The sequence below is a fragment of the Symphalangus syndactylus genome, chromosome 11 (assembly GCF_028878055.3).
Source record: "Symphalangus syndactylus isolate Jambi chromosome 11, NHGRI_mSymSyn1-v2.1_pri, whole genome shotgun sequence".
In the NCBI taxonomy this organism is placed as follows: domain Eukaryota; kingdom Metazoa; phylum Chordata; class Mammalia; order Primates; family Hylobatidae; genus Symphalangus; species Symphalangus syndactylus.
This window is the reverse complement of record NC_072433.2, coordinates 52,720,598-52,740,066: the sequence shown is the minus strand read 5'-3', so window position 1 is coordinate 52,740,066 and position 19,469 is coordinate 52,720,598. Positions and strand designations below refer to the sequence as shown.

Here is a 19,469-nt window from a genome sequence, read left to right as displayed (position 1 = left end):
CAGGAGGCGGCGGCGGCGGCGGCGGCGGCGGGGGCCAGAAACCGCAAAAGGTCGCGGCGATGGGGGCAAAAAGCCGCGACGCGGGGAGCAAAAAGCCGCGGCGGCGGGGAGCAAAAAGCCACGGCGGTAAAAAGCCGCGGTGGCGGGGGCAAAAAGCACCATTGCACTCCAGCCTGGACCACAGAGTAATACCCTGTGTAAAAAAAAAAAAAAAGTATAGGCAGTATTTGCACGCTGATCATTCTGATCACAAAGCTCCCTCTTAGAATCATTCTACTAGGTTCCCTTGGAAACATTTTTTCTTTTTGAGACAGAGTCTTGCTCTGTCGCCAGGCTGGAGTGCAGTGGCTCAATCTCGGCTCACTGCAACCTCTGCCTTCTGGGTTCACGCGACTCTACTGCCTCAGTCTGCTGAGTAACTGGGACTACAGGCATGCGCCACCACACCCAGCTAATTTTTGTATTTTTAGTAGAGATGGGGCTTTACCATGTTGGCCAGGATGGTCTCTATCTCTTGACCTCGTGATCCACCCGACTTGGCCTCACAAAATGCTGGGATTACAGGCGTGAGCCACCGTGCTTGGCCCGGTAACATTTTAATAGGGAACCAGCTGTTAGGTTGAAGAAACTACTTCCCGGCCGCTTTCTGGCAGTGTGTTAGGGACATTTCCAATGAGATGATTCAAATAATGTAGATATTTGAAGAATTTTGGAAACAGAAAAAAATGGACATGTTTGCTATTTTGTTTAATGTCTTGACTGTTAGAAAAATTAAAATAACAGTTATTATCTTCCTAATATGTTAAAGGTAATATCTATCTTGTATGTATACAGTATATGTCTCTCTGTGTGTGTGTGTGTGTGTGTGTGTGTGTGCGCGCGAGTGAATATATATATAGTTTTTTTAGAGGTCAGTCAGCGGTTATATTTTAAATCAGATATTTTCCTTATCATGCAGGAGAAAACAACATGGTTCCTGTCTTGTTTATTTAATGTTTTGTTCAATGTGTTTGGAAATAATCAAATTCTTGATTTGAATATTTTATTTCTAATCAGCATTTCTTCATAATTCTCCTAGTTACCTTTTGATCACAGTTGGAGTTGTATATGTCAAGTCATTTCCTCAGTCCAGGAAGGACATTTTGAAAGACTTGGTAGAAATGTGCCCTGGTGTGCAGCATCCCTTGAGGGGTTTGTTTCTTCAAAATTACTTTCTTCAGTGTACCAGAAATATCTTACCTGATGAAGGAGAGCCAACAGAGTAAGTGATTTTCTTTCTTGATTTTGTTGCAATATTTCTTTCATTGCAGAATGTATAAAAGTGTGGAAACATGTACAGAAATATAGTAAGTATGAATAATTCTTCCACCCAGTCAGCCATTTAGGTAGCATTTGTATATAGATTTCCTTTGTCATATAGAACTCCTCGGTATATGTGGTATGATCTAAAGTGTACTCTTATGCAAAGTTTATCTTTGGATTATTAGAACCTGCTTTTTTTATTTCATGTAATTGAGCATTTTTCCACTACATTAAATATTCCTTGAAAATACAACTTTTTAAAGGGGGTTATATTTGGAAATTGAATTTGTAATGAAATAATGAAGTGTGAGCCAGCTGGATTTCATAATTGTTCCTTTAATGTCTATCAGTTTTTATAATTTATAGACTGCTAGTTACCTTGGAATATAAGTGATTTGAACTATCTGTTACAAGTTAGCTATTAACTCCAGAAAAGAAAAAATAAAAGCTATTCGGAGACACTCCTGTCTTTTGTGTAATCAGTATTCTAGAATCGAAGTCTACTGTACTTTTATCCCACAGCATTGGCAGGTGGGCAGCCAACTGTGGTCTTCAGTGGGGTGAGCTGTTCCCATGACAGGTCCCCAGATTAAAGAACTTCATTCCTTTTTTTTTTTAAAGTTTATTCATCTATTTTCTTTCTTTAATTTTTAATCTTTTTTCAGTTTGCCCCAACAGATTTTGGTTTTTTCTTTTTAATATTTTCATTTATTTCTAAGGTGTACAATTCAATGTTTTTTAATATATCTGCATCAATTTCTTTTTTAATCAGTACAGAAAAGATAAAAAATTTAACAATGTAGAGAAATTGATAAAGTTATTTGCTTTATTACATTTTGACTGTCCATTTTGAGCGTTTAATTAGGCAATCAATAAAATTTTTTGAAAGCTACTGAGGTCTCCATCCTAGGAGATGTAGAAAAATAAAGCAGGAAATCCATGGTCTCTTCCCTCACAAAGCTTACATTCCAATTAGAAACAAAATATTCAACAGTAAAATGATGTAGTTAGCAATACACGCTAAGTGTTAATTTTTTAGCCTTTTGTTTTTGTTTTTGGTTTGTAGGGATGGGGTCTCATTATGTTGCCTAGGCCAGTTTTAAACTCCTGGCCTAAAGCGATCTTCCTGCCTTGGCCTCCCAAAGCATTGGGATGACAGACATGAGCCACCATGCCCACCCTTCTAGCCTTTTTGAATTAAGGAAGTTGCCATAAGAGCAAGTCCACTTGGCCCAGGATAGGGAGTTGGGGAAAATAATTTGCCCTTTAAATTTATACTGTCCTCTCCAGGTACTTTTTTCCCTAGATTGTGTTCCCTTTGAAATTTAACACTAAGCCAATGAAATTGAAAGTGGTTTTTTATAAAGCATTGGGGTACTACAGAGGTAAGTAGGAAATGCACAAAGGAGAGGGATAGCAGTAAGTTGGTCCTGTAAATACTGTGTAAAGGCTTTTCTGTTTCTTTGCAGCAAGGAAACAACTGGAGATATCAGTGATTCCATGGATTTTGTACCGCTCAACTTTGCAGGAATGAACAAGCTCTGGGTGCGAATGCAGCATCAGGGACGTAGCTGAGATAGAGAAAAAAGAGAATGAGAAAGACAAGAACTGAGAATTTTAGTGGGAACAAATTTGGTGCGCCTCAGTCAGCTGGAAGGTGTAAATGTGGAACGTTACAAAGAGGTTTGTATATTTTTGTTACCTCTTCTTATGTTCTGAGATAAACTGAAATCTGATTTTTAAAATCAGAATATTTTTGTTATATTACATTGAAAAAATCTTAAAATGGCTTTTACTGAAGAAGACTTAAATAAACAGAAAGATATATATGCAGTGTTTGTGGATTGGAAGATTTAATATTGTCAAGATAGCATCTTTTTTAAAAAATGATCTATAGATCCGATGTAATCTCAGTCAAAATCCCAGCAGACTTTTGTAGAAATTAAGAAGCTGATTCTAAAGTTTATGTGAAGAAACAGAGAACTTGGAACAGCTGCAACAAATTTGAAAAGGAAGAACAAAGTTGAGACCCAAACAACCCGAATTCATGATTTACTCTAAAGCCACAGTGAGAGCCTGTGTGGTATTGGTGAAAAGGACAGACACACAAATCAATGGAGGGGAATAAAACAGGGAATGGCAAACTTTACCTGTGAGGGACCAGATAATAAATGTTTTTTGGCTTTGCAAGACATATGCTGTACAACAAGCTTGTCCAACCTGTGGCTCAGGACAGCTTTGAACATGGCCCAACATAAGTTTGTAAACTTTAAAACATGAGATTTTTTGCTTTTTTTTAAAAAGCTCAGCAGCTATTCTTAGTGTATTTTATGTGTGGCCCAAGAGAATTCTTCTTCTAATTCTTCTTCAAGCCAAAAGGTTGAATACCCCAGTCTACAACTACTAACACTGCAGATAATGGTGCAAAAGCAGCCACAGACAATATGGAAGTGAATGGGCATGGCTGTGTTCCAGAAACACTTTATTTGTAAAAACAAGCAGCAGCTCAGTTTACTGATCTCTGACTAGACAATCCATAATAGACCCAGATATTTATGATCAGTTATTTTTGATAAAAGTACAAAGGCAACCTTTTCAGCAAGTGATTCCGGAACAATTGGATGTTTATATTGCAAACAAGCAAAAAACCCTGAACCTTGACCAATCCCTCATACCATATAGAAAAAACACAAAAATCGATCAGAGACCTAAATATAGAACCTAAAACTGTTAGAAAACACAGAGGAAATCTTTATGACCTAGGATTACACAAAGGTTTCTGAGGATACACAAAAAAGCACAAGCCATGGAGAAAAAAGCTTACTTTTGAGAGGCCAAGGTAGATGGATCACTTGAGTCCAGGAGTTTGAGACAAGCCTGGGCAACATAGGGAGACCCCATCTCTACAAAAATTACCAAAATTAGCTGGGCATGGTGGAATGTACCTGTAGTCCCAGCTACTCAGGAGGCTTGAGGTGGGAGGATGGCTTGAGCCCAGGAGGTAGACATTGCATTGAGTGGAGAGTGTGTCACTGCACCCCAGCCTGGGCAACAGAACCCTATCTCAAAAAGAAAATAGCTTTTAAAGTTTAGAAGTGAAGTCTTGGTGAGAAAAATCTCAATACGACGTTCAAGTTAGTAGTTCAAATGTGTTACTATGGGAATAGCTTAAGATTTTGAAAACAGATTTTAACCCTTACATGTGTTTCTTTTTTTTCTCTTTTATATTGTTTTGACCGGCATATTGGAGCAAGTTGTAAACTGTAGGGATGCTTTGGCTCAAGAATATCTCATGGAGTGTGTTATTCAGGTAGGTGGGAACATTTATTTCATTTTTTAAGGGCCTATTTTATCTTTCATTAAATTTAATTGTTTTGAAAAAATGTTGATGGAATAGGAAATAAGCTTTCCTGAATAAAGAATTTTCCTTGCTGGGTGTGGTGACTCACACCTGTAATCCCAGCACTTTGGGAGTTCAAGGTGGGAGGATCTCTTGAGACCAGGAGTTCAAAACCAGCCTGGGCAACATAGCAAGATGTCATTTCTATAAAAAATTAAAATCATTTTTAATGCTTCTTTTTGTTCATGTAATCTTGCTTCTTCTGAAAATAATTTAGAAACAGGAATTTTCTGTTTCTAACTTATAACTTGGTCTTTGTATCAATGTGGTTTGTTTTCCTCCAAGATGTAGGAATGAGTAATCTGAGTTTTCTAGATCTCTGTAGCTTTAGTTTAATTGTAGGCACACTTTGTTTATTGGAATATTTCTGCCTGAGCTTATGTTTAGTAGAGAGCTTCAGAAGTAATGTGTTTGAATTTAGTTGTATAAGATTACAGTGTTTTTTTCCCACAGATGTAAACTTTACCATATGTGAGTTCAGAATATTATGCAAAATACTTTTACTTGTATTGATCATTTGTTTTTCAGGTTTTCTCTGATGAATTTCACCTCCAGACTTTGAATCCTTTTCTTCGAGCCTGTGCTGAGTTACACCAGAGTGTCAACGTGAAAAACATAATCATTGCTTTAATTGATAGGTAAGACCTTCCAACACTGGAGGATAAATGCTCTGACTTGGGAATAATGAATTTTAAACATTTTTTTCAATTATTTGTTTCTGTTACATCTTTATCATACCAATGATCTTAATTTAATTATACTGTAAATAATTTAGCTTTGTGAGTATGAGTACTAGGTACTTGCCTAGGTTAGACAAGAAAGAAGCTTAACTTAAATGTGCAGGAGACATGACAATAATGAATATCTTTATTCTCTGTATTTAATTGACCTTTAAAGATGTTGTACAGACTTATTTTTTAAATCATACAAATCCAAAGATCATATTGAAGAACAAAATTTGTTTTTTACCATGATGTAAGTATCTTGCAGTGGGAACTCATTTGATTTAGACTAGCCGTAAGATACAGATGATTGAAAATGTTCAAGTAATCCCTCTATCATCACATTTTCTTAAAGAAAAAATTTTAAATATCACATATGTTTAGTACATCCACTTTAAGTTTTATTTTCTTAGTTTTTTTTTTTTTTTTTCCCCAGACAGAATCTCACTCTGTCACCCAAGCTAGAGTGGCACTATCTCGGCTCACTGCAACCTCCGACTCCTGGGTTCAAGTGATTCTGGTGTCTCAGCCTCTGGAGTAGCTGGGATTACAGACATGCCCCACCATGACCGGCTAATTTTTGTATTTTTAGTAGAGATGGGGTTTTGCCAGGTTGGCCAGGCTGGTCTCAAACTCCTGAGCTCAAATGATCTGCCTGCCTCAGCTTCCCAAAGTGGTGGGATTACAGATGTGAGCCACCGCGCTTGGCCAATGGGTGACTTTTTTGCAGCCATGTTGTGTGGTAGTACATAATGTCTGTCCTACTACTTGTAAGCATTGTCATGAAACCAGAAACCTAAGTGAAGATTTGTTTCTGCAGATACCTTTTGTATGTTTTTTTAAAAAAAACTAAGTTGTTCATTTTAAAGTCTGAGAATTTAGATAACAAAATTTTCCAAATTATCAGCTCAATGCTGGGCAGCAAAAATTCCATACTTATTGGGCTCACTCTTAAAGGAAGCTAGTAACTGGATTTTCCTGTGTTGCCTGTAATGTCACTTACCCATCTCTGTCAGTAGTGATGTTTCTGGGCATAACAAAATGTGGATGTAGTTGTGACTCTGACAAACAGATAATGATAATGAAACAGACATTATTTTGAGTAAGTTAAGATGTGGGAAATAAAAGTCAATTTTATGAATTTTAGACTTAGTTGTATTTCAAACTTTAGTAAAAATGCACTATCTTAAAATAGCCTATGTACTTTTATTTTTTAAAGATCATTTATTTAAATCATGGTTGTTGAATACATTTGTCACTTTAATGCATTTCTGTCCATATCTACTTAATTATGCTTCTCATTACTGGGTATACACCCAAAGGACTATAAATCATGCTGCTATAAAGACACATGCACACGTATGTTTATTGTGGCACTATTCACAATAGCAAAGACTTGGAACCAACCCAAATGTCCAACAACGATAGACTGGATTAAGAAAATGTGGCACATATACACCATGGAATACTATGCAGCCATAAAAAATGATGAGTTCATGTCCTTTGTAGGGACATGGATGAAACTGGAAACCATCATTCTCAGTAAACTATCGCAAGGACAGAAAACCAAACACCGCATGTCCTCACTCATAGGTGGGAATTGAACAATGAGAACACATGGACACAGGAAGGGGAACATCACACTCCAGGGACTGTTGTGGAGTGGGGGGAGGGGGGAGGGACAGCATTAGGTGATATACCTAATGCTGAATGAGGAGTTAATGGGTGCAGCACACCAACATGGCACATGGATACATATGTAACAAACCTTCACATTGTGCACATGTACCCTAAAACTTAAAGTATAATAATAATAAAAAATAAAAAAGACTTTGAGAGAATTATCTTGTTGAAAATCTACTTAGTATGGTATGAAATAAGAATGCTGATGAAAAGACTGGGCGTGGTGGCTCACGTCTGTAATCCCAGCACTTTGGGAGGCCAAGATAGGCAGTTCACGAGGTCAGGAGATCGAGACCATCCTGGCTATCACGGTGAAACCCCGTCTCTACTAAAATTACAAAAAATTAGCCAGGCGTGGTGGTGGGCGCCTGTAGTCCCAGCTACTTGGGAGGCTAAGGCAGGAGAATGGCATGAACCCAGGAGGTGGAGCTTGCAGTGAGCTGAGATCACGCCACTGCACTCCAGCCTGGGTGACAGAGCGAGACTCCATCTCAAAAAAAAAAAAAAAAAAAAGAATGCTGATGGAAAAAGGTTTCATTGGCAAAACTGTTTAGTTAAAAATGAATGTTCCCCTTCCTGTGTCCATGTGTTCTCATTGTTCAATTTCCACCTATGAGTGGTGGAGTGGGGGTAGGAGGGAGGGATAGCATTAGGAGATATACCTAATGTTAAATGATGAGTTGATGGGTGCAGCACACCAACATGGCACATGTATACATATGTAACTAACCTGCATGTTGTGCACATGTACTCTAAAACTTAAAGTATAATAATAAAAAAAATGAATTGAGGAGGCCGGGCGCAGTGGCTCACATCTGTAATCCCAGCACTTTGGGAGGCTAAGGAGGGAGGCTTGCTTGAGTCCAGGTCAATACCACCCTGGGCAACATGGCAAAACCCCATCACTACAGAAAACACAAAAATTACCTGGGCGTGGTGGCACAAGCTGTTAGCCCCAGCTACTCAGGAGGCTGAGGTGGGAGGATAGCTTGAGCCCAGCAGGTGGAGGTTTCATTGATTGGAGAGTGCATGACTGCACTCCAGCCTGGGTGAGAGAGGGAGACTGTCTCAAAGCATTGAGGGAATGATCGACTTAAAAACATTTTGGGCTCATACAAAATATAGAAAAGCAATAAAGAATAAGATATCATCCATGATCTCACTACCCAAACCCTGTATCTTTTAAAATACAGGGTTTTGGGGTTTTTTTTAGGTTAGCTTTATTTGCTCACTGTGAAGATGGACCTGGAATCCCAGCAGATACTAAACTTTTTGATATGTTTTCACAGCAGGTGGCTACAGTGATACAGGTTTGTATAGTTTTTCTCCTAAGTTCTGAAAACTTTGAAACTTCTCTGCCTTCCTTTTACCATTGTTTAAAATAAATTGTATGGTTTTCTAAACATTCCAGTCTAGACAAGACATGCCTTCAGAGGATATTGTGTCTTTACAAGTTTCTCTCATTAATCTTGCCATGAAATGTTACCCTGATCATGTGGACTATGTTGATAAAGTTCAAGAAACAACAGCAGAGATATTCAATAAGCTCAGCCTTGAACAGTAAGTTACATTTTTATAAAAATCCTCATAAAGACATTTTTGCCCCAGATTTGCTTCTGTTTCTCAATTGTTTTTTGAACTGCTGGCATTTTTCTTGTTTTAATCGTGCATTAAGATTGTCATGCTTAGCACTACTAGGGGCAGAAAGTGGTGACCAATTACTTGAATGTGTATGTTAATGAAATTGTCATACCTATGGACCATAGGCAGTCTTCAGGGACCAGTCTCTCCAATTTGGATCCCTTTCTGTGTATCAGGAGCATCCAGTCTTTTGGCTTCCCTTGGCGGCATTGGAAGAAGCATTTTCTTGGGCCACACATAAAATACACAAACACTAGCAGTAGGTGATGAGCTTAAAAAAAAATCGCAAAAAACTCATAATGTTTTAAGAAAGTTTACAAATTTGTGTTGGGCTGCATTCAAAGCCATCCTGGGCTGCATGCGGCCTGTGGGCTGTGGGTTGGACAAGCTTGCTGTATTGAGTATGAAATGAGTTTGTGTGATGAGTTTGTTCTTAAACTGGTAAGGGAACTTTGTCAGCCAGTATTTATTTCCATAAGAGGTGTTTTCCTACGAAAGAGTACATGGTGAAAAATGAGGGGCGTATACATATTTAAAGTGCAGAATTAAATTGGTTTAAATATCTTTTCTATTTTGAGCTTTGATTTTGATTCCATCAAAGAACATATCAACAGTACTGTTTCCAACTTGAAGCCGCCTCAGCTGTTCTGTCCTAGACCTATGGCGTCCTCTAGTGGGCACTGTGGGCAGCTCTGATCCTGTTACCCTCCCCAGCAGTTCCCTTCCTGCCCCATTCGCCATTGCTCTGGACTCGGGTTAAGCCAGACCCGCCTCCCCCGCCCATATTCTTCAGAATTTTACCTCATGTAATCTTCCCCCTTTCTATCTCCCTTCCAGTGGTTTACGTGCATCAAGAAAATTTCTTCTTTTTTTCCCCTTTGTATTACCCTTTTTCTTTTGGTCATTTTTGGGTTTGTGTGTGTGTGAACTGAAAACAAGTCCAGATACGGAATGCTAAGTGTGAGAGAAAATTAAATGATGTGCCAGGTGTGGTGGCTTGCACCTGTAGTCCCAGCTATTCAGGAGGCTGAGTTGGGAGAATCACTTGAGCCCAGGAGTTTGAGAACAGCCTGGGCAACCTAGCAAGACCCCATCTCTAATAAAAAATAAAATTAAAAATTAAAAAATTTTAAATCAAAAAAACTAAATAATGTATCTATGTCTTTCCCCCCAAGTGAACTTTAAAGTAAAAATAGACAAAATAATTAGAAATAACAACCTCTAAAGAGGTCATAATAAATGTCCCAATATGCCTCAATATCTACAGAGCTTTTACTAACCACTACCTAAAAGTCAGTCAGCCTGCTTTTCCTGAATCACCAAAATCTGATGCAGAGGAAATAGTTTATATATTTTTCTATTGTGTCGAATTGCTGGTTTTGCATGGATTTTTTTCCTACTTGTTTTCATCGTGAATATACAATACTCGTTGGCTGCCCCCTGGGAACAAAACTACCACTTAAAATACTTCCCTTAGAAATGTCATCAAATTCTAGACAGTCATGTTAACTCCAGCTATACCATCTGTTCATGAGTTGGAAACTGTATCTAGTTTTGTATCAACAGAAAAATAATAGATGAATTTATGTTTGTGTTTAGATAAGCATTTTTATCCCCTTGAAAGGAGGTTGTTATAGTCTTCTGGTGGTATCAGTCACTTGACCCATTTCCTTTCATGTGTAATGAAAAATTTCTAATTCTTACGGAACAAGTTCTATTTGTGTATATAGAAAGTTAATTTTATTCATTAAGACTTCTGTTTTTCTTTTTGTAGTATTGCTACCAGCAGTGCAGTTTCAAAGGAATTCACCAGACTTTTGAAGATACCAGTTGACACTTACAAGAATATTTTAACAGTTTTGAAATTAAAACATTTTCACCCACTCTTTGAGTATTTTGACTATGAGTCCAGAAAGAGCATCAGTTGTTTCCGGACTTTGTCTCTCAAGACCAGGTAAGAGAATATCTACGTGCTATTTTAGGGAAACAGTGTTACAATTTTAGACTTTGGACCTCAATACCTGAGATGGGAAGGGAGGGTAATTCAATATTAAAGAAAATTTACAAGTAACTTATTCATTATATAAATTAGAAAATTGGAGATGTATAAAGAATTGTAAAACATTTACAATTCCATCAGATAGAGAATAACCACTGTTAATTAGCATTTTGTGCATATCTTTCCAGACTTTTGTCTGTATATGTGTGTATGACATACATGTGTATCAACTTTCTAACCAAAAAAAGGACTATCTTGTTGATACTGTATTGTAATTTTATGACTGGAAACACTTTTGACAGTGGCTTTATATGTCAATGGTTTCACCTCAGTGGGTTTCTTGTGCCTCGCATGTTACAGGTGGATTCCATAATGAATTCGGTATCCACATTGATTCAAGATCAGCCAGATCTACCTGTAGAAGACCCTGATCCAGAAGACTGCTGATGAGCAGAGCCTCGTGGGCCCTTCATCTGCTGCACTCTGAGGACCGTGACCAGCAGTACTTGGTATGCGTTTACTCTTACTATAACCCTGTATCAGCTCCTAGTGAAATCACATGTCGAAGTGCTTAAAATGGTTTAATTCACCTTCTGGTCTTAGACGGTTTTGAAGGAATTGCAACTGAATTAAAGATTCACTTGAACCTGGGAGGCAGAGGTTGCAGTGAGCTGAGATTGTGCCACTGCACTCCAGCCTGGGCAACAGAGTGAGACTCCGTCTCAAAAAAAAAAAAAAACGATTCATGGCATCCATGGGCTTTTACTTTATATATAAACACATAATTGTTTGTAAACTTCTGAAGCATGTAGCAATTCAGTTGCTCTGATTTCTTTTGAAGACTATCTGAGAATTACAAAAAAGTCTGTCTTCTTTTACTTGAGTGCCCATAATTATTCCATGTTCATTTTTTTCTGAACTGTTTATTGCTTATAATAAACTTTATAAGAAATACAATTCTTATATTGAATTTTACTTTTCCAAATTTGCAAGTATAAGTTATATTTGTCACATTGAAAATGTGAGTTTTTGTTTTTTGATGAAAGATTTAAAAATTCATTTTGCCTTTTTCTTAACTTTTGTTTTCTGATAAAGAACAGTCACACGAGGTTCTCTCTTTATTATTAGTCCACAGGGAATCTTTGTGAAATGGATAAAACATGCTGCCTGAGTAGGGGTATCAGTGACCGATACTAGATAATTTATTTTAGTGAAGGGTTAGCATGGTTGGCTGCTTAATTATTGTTTGGGCAAAGTAGTTTAACCATCCTTGGATGCATAAGGCTGTTAGGCTGCTGTGATGAAAAAGACATTTGCTTGAGGATGTCGTGTCTCAGCTCCTTCTGTTGACTTTCTTCATTGTAATTGACACTCCTGTACTTCTTCATAATCAGTGTGAAATAAGAGGCTGACTTCTGTTGGTAGTGTGATGGTCTTCGTCATGGCTTAGTGACAAACATTCCAGGACCGTGGTATCGTGCCCTGTGAGCTATGTGATCTGTACAGAGAGACTGTCTGAGTATTTTAACTGATTCCCTTATGTTTCTGTGTGAGATTGTGTGTGTCTGTGTGTTTTCATTTTCTATTGCATACCAAATGGAGTAGTTAGAAAGTATGCCTTTTGGCTGGGTGTAGTGGCTCACTCCTGTAATCCCAGCACTTTGGGAAGCCGAGGTGAGTGGATCACCTGAAGTCAGGAGTTTGAGACCAGCGTGGTCAATGTGATGAAACCCCATCTCTACTGCAAATGCAAAAAATTAGCCGGGCATGGTGGTGGGCGCCTGTAATCCCAGCTGCTCGGGAGACTGAGGCAGGAGAATCACTTGAACCTAGGAGGTGGAGGTTGCAGTGAGTGGATATCACGCCATTGCATTCCAGCCTGGGCAACAAGAATGAAACTCTGTCTCAAAAACAAAACAAAAACAACAGCAGCAACAACAACAACAACAAGGAAAGTATGCCTTCTGCATGTGGCTGATTGGTTATTCACATGTATAGAGATCTTTACTGATAGGGTCATTAGCTCTGACTGCCCCTAGGGGAAATGCGTTCTCTTATTCATCTACCATATCAGAGAATTTCACAAAACCTGGATGTCACTGTGTCACACATATTAAAAAATTTTATAAATTCTGTGTACTTTTCATAGCTAGAGAGAAGTCAGTGCTTGGCTTCACAGCTTCAAAGGACAGCTGACTCTCTCATTCGGAGCAAATGTAACTGGTGACTTTAAGTTGAAGCCAGTGCTCATTTACCATTCTGAAAATCCTAGAGCACTTAAGAATTATGGCAGATCTACTCTGCCTGTGCCCTAGAAATGGAACAACAAAGCCTGAATGGTAGCACATCTGTTTATAATGTGGTTTACTGAATATTTTAGGCCCATTATTGAGATTTACTGCTGAAAAAAAAGATTCCTTTAAAAATACGATTGCTTATTGACAATGTACCTGGTCATCTGAGAGCTATGATGGAGGTGTATCGGGAGATTAATGTTGTTTTCATGCCTGCTAATAACATCCATTCTGCAGCCCACGGATGAAGGAGTAATTTCAACTTTCAAGTCTTACTATTTAAGAAATACACTTCATAAGGCTATACGAGCTATTGATAGTGATGGGTCTGGGCAAAGTCAATTGAAGACTTTCTGGGAAGGAGTCATCATTCTAGATGTCACTAAGAACATTTATGATTCATGGGAGGAGGTTAAAATCTCAACATTAACAGGGATTCTGGAGAAGTTGATTCCAGCCGTCATGGATGATTGAGGGGTTCAAGACTCGAATGGAGGAAGTAACTGCAGATGTGGTGGAAATAGCAAGAGAACTAGAGCCTGATGATAGCAAGGAGAACCTCAAGACGTGACTGAATTGCTACAATCTTATAACAAAATTGGAACAGATTAGGAGTTGCTTCTTACGGATGAGCGAAGAAGGTGGTTTCTTGAGATGGAATCTCCTAGGGAGGATGCTGTGAACATGGTTGGATGACAACAAATGATTTAGAATATTATGTAAACTTGGTAAAGCAGAGGCAGATTTTGATGGGATCGACTCCAATTTTGAAAAACCTTCTACTGTGGGTAAAGTGCTATCAAACAAGATCACATGCTACAGAGAAATCCTTTCATGAAAGGAAGAGTCAATCAATGTGGCAAACTTCATTGTTATCTTATTTTTTAAAATTGCCACAGCCTCCTTAACCTTCAGCAAACACCATTCTGATCAGTAAGCAGCCATCAACATTGAGGTGACCTTCCACCAGCAAAAAAAATTATGTCTTGCTGAAGGCTCAGAGGACTGTTTTAGCAAAATAAAGTATTTTAAATTAAGATGTATACATTGTTAAAAACCATAATGCTTTCGTACACTTAATAGATGCATTATAAACATAGTACTCATTAGTATAAACTCATATGCTCATTTGTATAAACATAAGTTTTATTTATTTTTTGTTTTTAGAGACAGTCTCACTCATCTAGGCTAGAGAGCAATAGCATGATCACAGCTCACTGTAGCCTCAAACTCCTGGGCTCAAGCAATTCTGCCCAGCCAAGTAGCTGGGACTACAGGCGTGTGCCACCACATCTGGCTAATTTTTGTTATTTTTTAGAGATGGGATCTTGCCGTGTTGCCCAGGCTGGTCTCAGACTCCTGGCCTCAAGCCATCCACCCTCCTCAGACTCCCATAAACATAACTTTGTATGCACTGGAAGACCAAAAAAATTGTGTGACTCACTTTAATTGTGATATTTCCTTTATTGTGGTGGTTTGGAACTCAACCTGCAATATCTCTGGGATATGCGTGTGTATGGAAGGCTGATTATTTATGAGGCTGGGTGTGGTGGCTCACACCTGCAATCCCAGCATTTTGGGAGGCCAAGGAGGGTGGATCACCTGAGGTCAGGAGTTTGAAACCAGCCTGGTGAACATGGTGGAACCCCGTCTCTACTAAAAATACAAAAATTAGCCGGGTGTAGTGGTACATGCCTGTGATCCCATCTACTCGGGAGGCTGAGGCAGGAGAATCCCCTTGAACCCAGGAAGCAGAGGTTGCAGTGAGCCGAGATCGCACCACTGCACTCCAGCCCAGGCAACAGAGCGAGCCTCTGTCTCAAAAAATATATATATATTCATTTAGGCTGGGCGCAGTGGCTTATGCTTGTAATCCCAGCACTTTGGGAAGCCTAGGCGTGTAGATCACCTGAGGTCAGGAGTTCGAGACCAGCCTGGCCAACACGATGAAACCCCATCTCTACTGAAAAATACAAAAATTAGCCGGGCATGATGGCAGGCGCCTGTAATCCCAGCTACTCAGGAGGCTGAGGCAGGAGAATCGCTTGAACGCAGGAGGCAGAGGTCTCGCTCTGTTGCCCAGGCTGGAGTACAGTGGAGTGATGTCAGCTCACTGCAAGTTCTGCCTTTCAGGTTCAAGTGATTCCCCTGCCTCAGCCTCCCAAGTAGCTGGGATTACAGGTGCCCGCCACCACGCCTGGCTAATTTTTGTATTTTTTAGTAGAGACGGGGTTTCACCATGTTGGCTAGGTTGGTCTTGAACTCCTGACCTTGAGTGATCCACCCCCCTTGGCCTCTCAAAGTGCTGAGATTACAGGTGTGAGCCACTGCATGCAGCCTAAAAAATTATTTTTTTATGTACCTAGTGTGACGACTTAGCAATCTTAACCCTGAAGTGAAAAATAGCCTACTCATTATAACTTGTTTAATATTAGTTTCTTTTCTGTGTAGTGATTTTTTTCTTTTAAAACTTACCAGTGTTGTGGTCTGTGTTCTGTGTATTCAAGGTAGCACTAGACGGAAGTTATCTTCACGTGGGATTTGTTTGCTGGAATCTTTGTATCCCCTTTCTTGAATCAAGGTTTTTTTCTTCCGAGATACTCAGAAAAATTGCTGTCTGATACTTTTCTTGTTTTCTGGTAATGGAAAGTGCTTTTGTATCTGAGGTCAAGTCATTCTTTTTAAAGAATGTTGCTTTTAGATTGTAGAAAATAAAATAGTCATTGTTTTATATTTTATGAATTTGTAAATTAGGTAAGAAAATTTAAATGGTAGCCGTTGAGAAATATTTAGACCATAGCTAAGGTCAGCGGCAGGCTATCTCTAACATTGGAAAAGGCACATTACTTCTTAAAAGAGTCAGCGTGTGTTTTCATCCCAGTTGTTCACCATGGTAAGACTACGCTGGAAAACTGTGTGCTGCAGTGTGAGACGACCAGAGTCACAGCGCGGACATCGCCAGAGTTTCTCATGAAGAATTCAGTTTATATGGAGCCAAGGTAAAAGCTCTTGTCCTACTGGGGAAGTAGTTTGGGTTGAAGTTGTGAACGAATATATGAAATATGGGACCAAGATGTATGTGTGTACTCCCACAGTCTTCAGACAGTCATCTCTACCAAGTCAGTCAGACTCAACTGTGCAAGGGTCTTCTCATGAAGCATTTTTAAATGATAGAAGAAAAGTAAATCTCACAATTACTTTATATAGCTTTAAGAGAGGTTTAGGTCCTTAAAATTATGTTTGTAATTGTAGATTCACACAGTGTTGTAAGAAATAACAGGGAGAGATCCTGCATTATGCCCTTCACCAGTGTCCCCTAAGGGTAACGTCTTGTTTAACTGTCATGCAACATCACAGCCAGAATACTGACATCGATCCAGTCAAGTGGAAGAATATTCCCATCACCACAAGGACCCTCATGCTGCCCTCCTAGAGCCAAACTCACCTGCCTCTCCCACCAACCACTTCCTTAACTGCAGGCACACCTTAAGCTGTTTTTCACTTCTATTGATTTCATTTCACAAATGTAGAAATGGAATCACACAGTAGGTGGCTTTTTGGGATTGGCTTTTCTCACTTAGTGTGGTTCTGTGGAGCTTCACCTGGATCGTTGTATGTACCAATAGCTTGCTCCTTTTTACTGTGGAGGAATAGTGAATGTGTGGTTGTTCCACAGTTTGTTTAGTCACTTGTGGGAGGATGTCTAGATTGTCTCCAGTTTTTGCCTGTTGTCAGTAAAGCTGCTGTAAACATTCAGGTACAGGTTTTTGTGTGAACACATTTTTCATTTTTTAAGGAGTAAATGCCCACGAATGCAATTGTAGGTCATATGGTAGTTCCATGTTTAGTTTTTTTTTTTTTAAAGAAATCGCTAAAATGTTTTTCAGAGTAGTTGTACCATTTTACATTCCCACTAGCAATGTTTGAGTGGTCCAGTTTCTCCATGTCCTCAAGAGCATTTGGTGTTTTGACTATTTTTTGTTTTCACCATTCTGATTAAGTCTGTAGTGATATCTCATTGTGGTTTTAATTGTCATTTCCCCAGTTGTTAATGATGTCAAGCATTTTCTCATATGCTTATTGGCCACCCTTATATCCTCTTTAGTGAAATATCTGTGACTTTTGCCCCGTTTTCTAATTGGATTGTTTGTTCTTCTTTACTGTAGAGGTTTGAGAGTTCTCTGTATATTCTAGATACTAGTCCGTTGTCAGGTATGTGGTTTGGAGACATTTTTTGCCACTCTGTAGCTTGTCTTTTCACCTTCTTCATATGGCTTTTTATGGAGCAAAATATTTAATTTTGATGAAGTCCAGTGTATCAGTTTTTCCTTTTATGAGTCGAGGTTTCAGTGATAAGAACTGTTTGCCTAGCCATAGATCCGGATTTTCTCCTATGTTTAAAAAAAATTTTTATAGCTTTATATTTTACATAAGGTTGTGATCCATTTTCTACTTAATTTTGGTGTAAGGTGTGAGGTTTAGGTCACGGTTCATTTCTTTTCCTATTCTGTTTCACTAATCTGTGTAGCCATCCCTCCACCAGTACCTGTAGCTATACATTAAGTCTTAACGTCAGGTAGAGTGATTTCTCCTACTATTTTTTTTCAAAATTGTTTCAGCTACTCAAGTTCCTTTGCTTTTCAATACAAATGTTAAAATAATTTTGTCTATATCCACAAAAGATCATGCTGAGATTTTGATAGGAACTTTAATAAACCCATATGTCAATTTGGGAAGGATTAACGCCTTCCAATTTTTGAACACAATGTATTTCTCCATTTACTTAAAATCTCTGATTTCTTTTTTTTGAGATAAGGTCTTGTTCTGTCACCCAGGCTGGAGTGCAGTGGCATGAATATGGCTCATGGCATAGCTTCAGTCTCCTGGGGTCAACCATCTTCCCACCTCTGCCTCTCAAGTAGCTGGGACCACAGGTGCATGCCACTACACCGAGCTAATATTTTTTACTTTATTTTTTTGTAGAGATGGGGTCTTGACATGTTGCCCAGGCTGTTCTCCAACTCCTAGGCTCAAACAGTCCTCCTGCTTCCATCTCCCGAAGTGATGGGATTACAAGCATGAGCCACCACACCCAGCCAAATCTTTGTTTTCTTTCATCAGCATCATATACTCTTCAGCATACAAATGTTATATGTGTTTTGTTGGATTTGTACCTAATTATTTCACTCTTTTGAGTGATTGGGATATTTTTCATTTCAATGTCCATATGTTCATTGCTAGTATATAGAAACATAATTTATTTTTATATGTTTATCCTATATCCTATGACTTTGTTAAACCGTACTTATAGGAATGTTTTTGTAGCTTCCTTGGGATTTTCTATATAGAGAGTATTGTTATCTGCAAATAAGGGCAGGTTCTCTTTTTTCTTTTCTAATCTTTATGCCTTTTCCCCCCCTTGCCTTATTGCACTGGCTAGAATTTCCAGCACTATGAAAGCAGACCTCCTTACCTTGGTTTTGATATTAGGGAGAATATGTTTAGTATTCCATCAAAAAATAAGGTTGACCAGGTTTTTAGATATTCTTTATCAAGTTGAAGAATTTCTGCTCTGTTTCTTTTTCTTTTTTTTTTTTTTTTGAGTATTTTTATCATAAGTGGATGTTGACTACTTTATTTCTGAGTTCCTTTCTCAGGAATAGGCTGACTTTTAATGTTTTTTTCTGGATAGAGTGATATGATCACATGATTTTTCTTATTGGAAAACAGAAAATGGTGGGTTACAATGGTTGATTTTCAAATTTTGAGCCAGCCTTGCCTCTGTGGCATAAACCCCACTTGGTTATGGTATATAATTCTTTTTATATATTGCTGAATTATATTTGCTAATCTTTTGTTAGGAAATTTTGCATCTATATTCATGAATATTGGACTCTAGTTTTGGTTTTCTGTGCCACTGTCTTTGTCTGGTTTTATCGATAATAATAGCTTCATAAAATGAATACAGAAGTGTTCCCTTCTCTTCTATTTTGTAGATGAGCTTGTGTAGAATTGCTGTTCATTCTTTAGATGTTTGATGGATTTCTCCAGCGCAATCACCTGGGCCAGGAGATTTCTCTTTCGGAATTTTTAAATTACGAATTCCATTTCATTAACCGTTAAAAGGGTATGCAAATGACCTATTTCATATTGAGTATATTTTGGTAGTTTGTGCTTTTTGTGGTATTGGACCACTACTTCTAAGTTGTCAGGTTTATATTTATAGAATTGTTTGTAGTATTTCCTTATTCTTCTGATATCTGCAGGGTGTATAGTAATGATCCCTGTTTCATATTTGCTATTGGTAGTTTGTGTCTTCTCTCTTTTAAGAGCCAATTCTTTGTTTCATTGTTCTGTGTATTTTTTTCTTTTTGATAATTGTTCTGTTTTCAATTTCATTTATTTTAGTTCTTTTTTTAAATTTAATT

The 19,469-nt window shown here is 38.3% G+C and overlaps 1 pseudogene; it reads left to right on the top strand.

Annotated features, from left to right (window-relative positions):
* Window positions 1-59: 59 nt before the first annotated feature.
* LOC129492647 (vacuolar protein sorting-associated protein 35-like) lies at window positions 60-16,474 on the top strand (annotated as a pseudogene).
* Window positions 16,475-19,469: the final 2,995 nt, after the last annotated feature.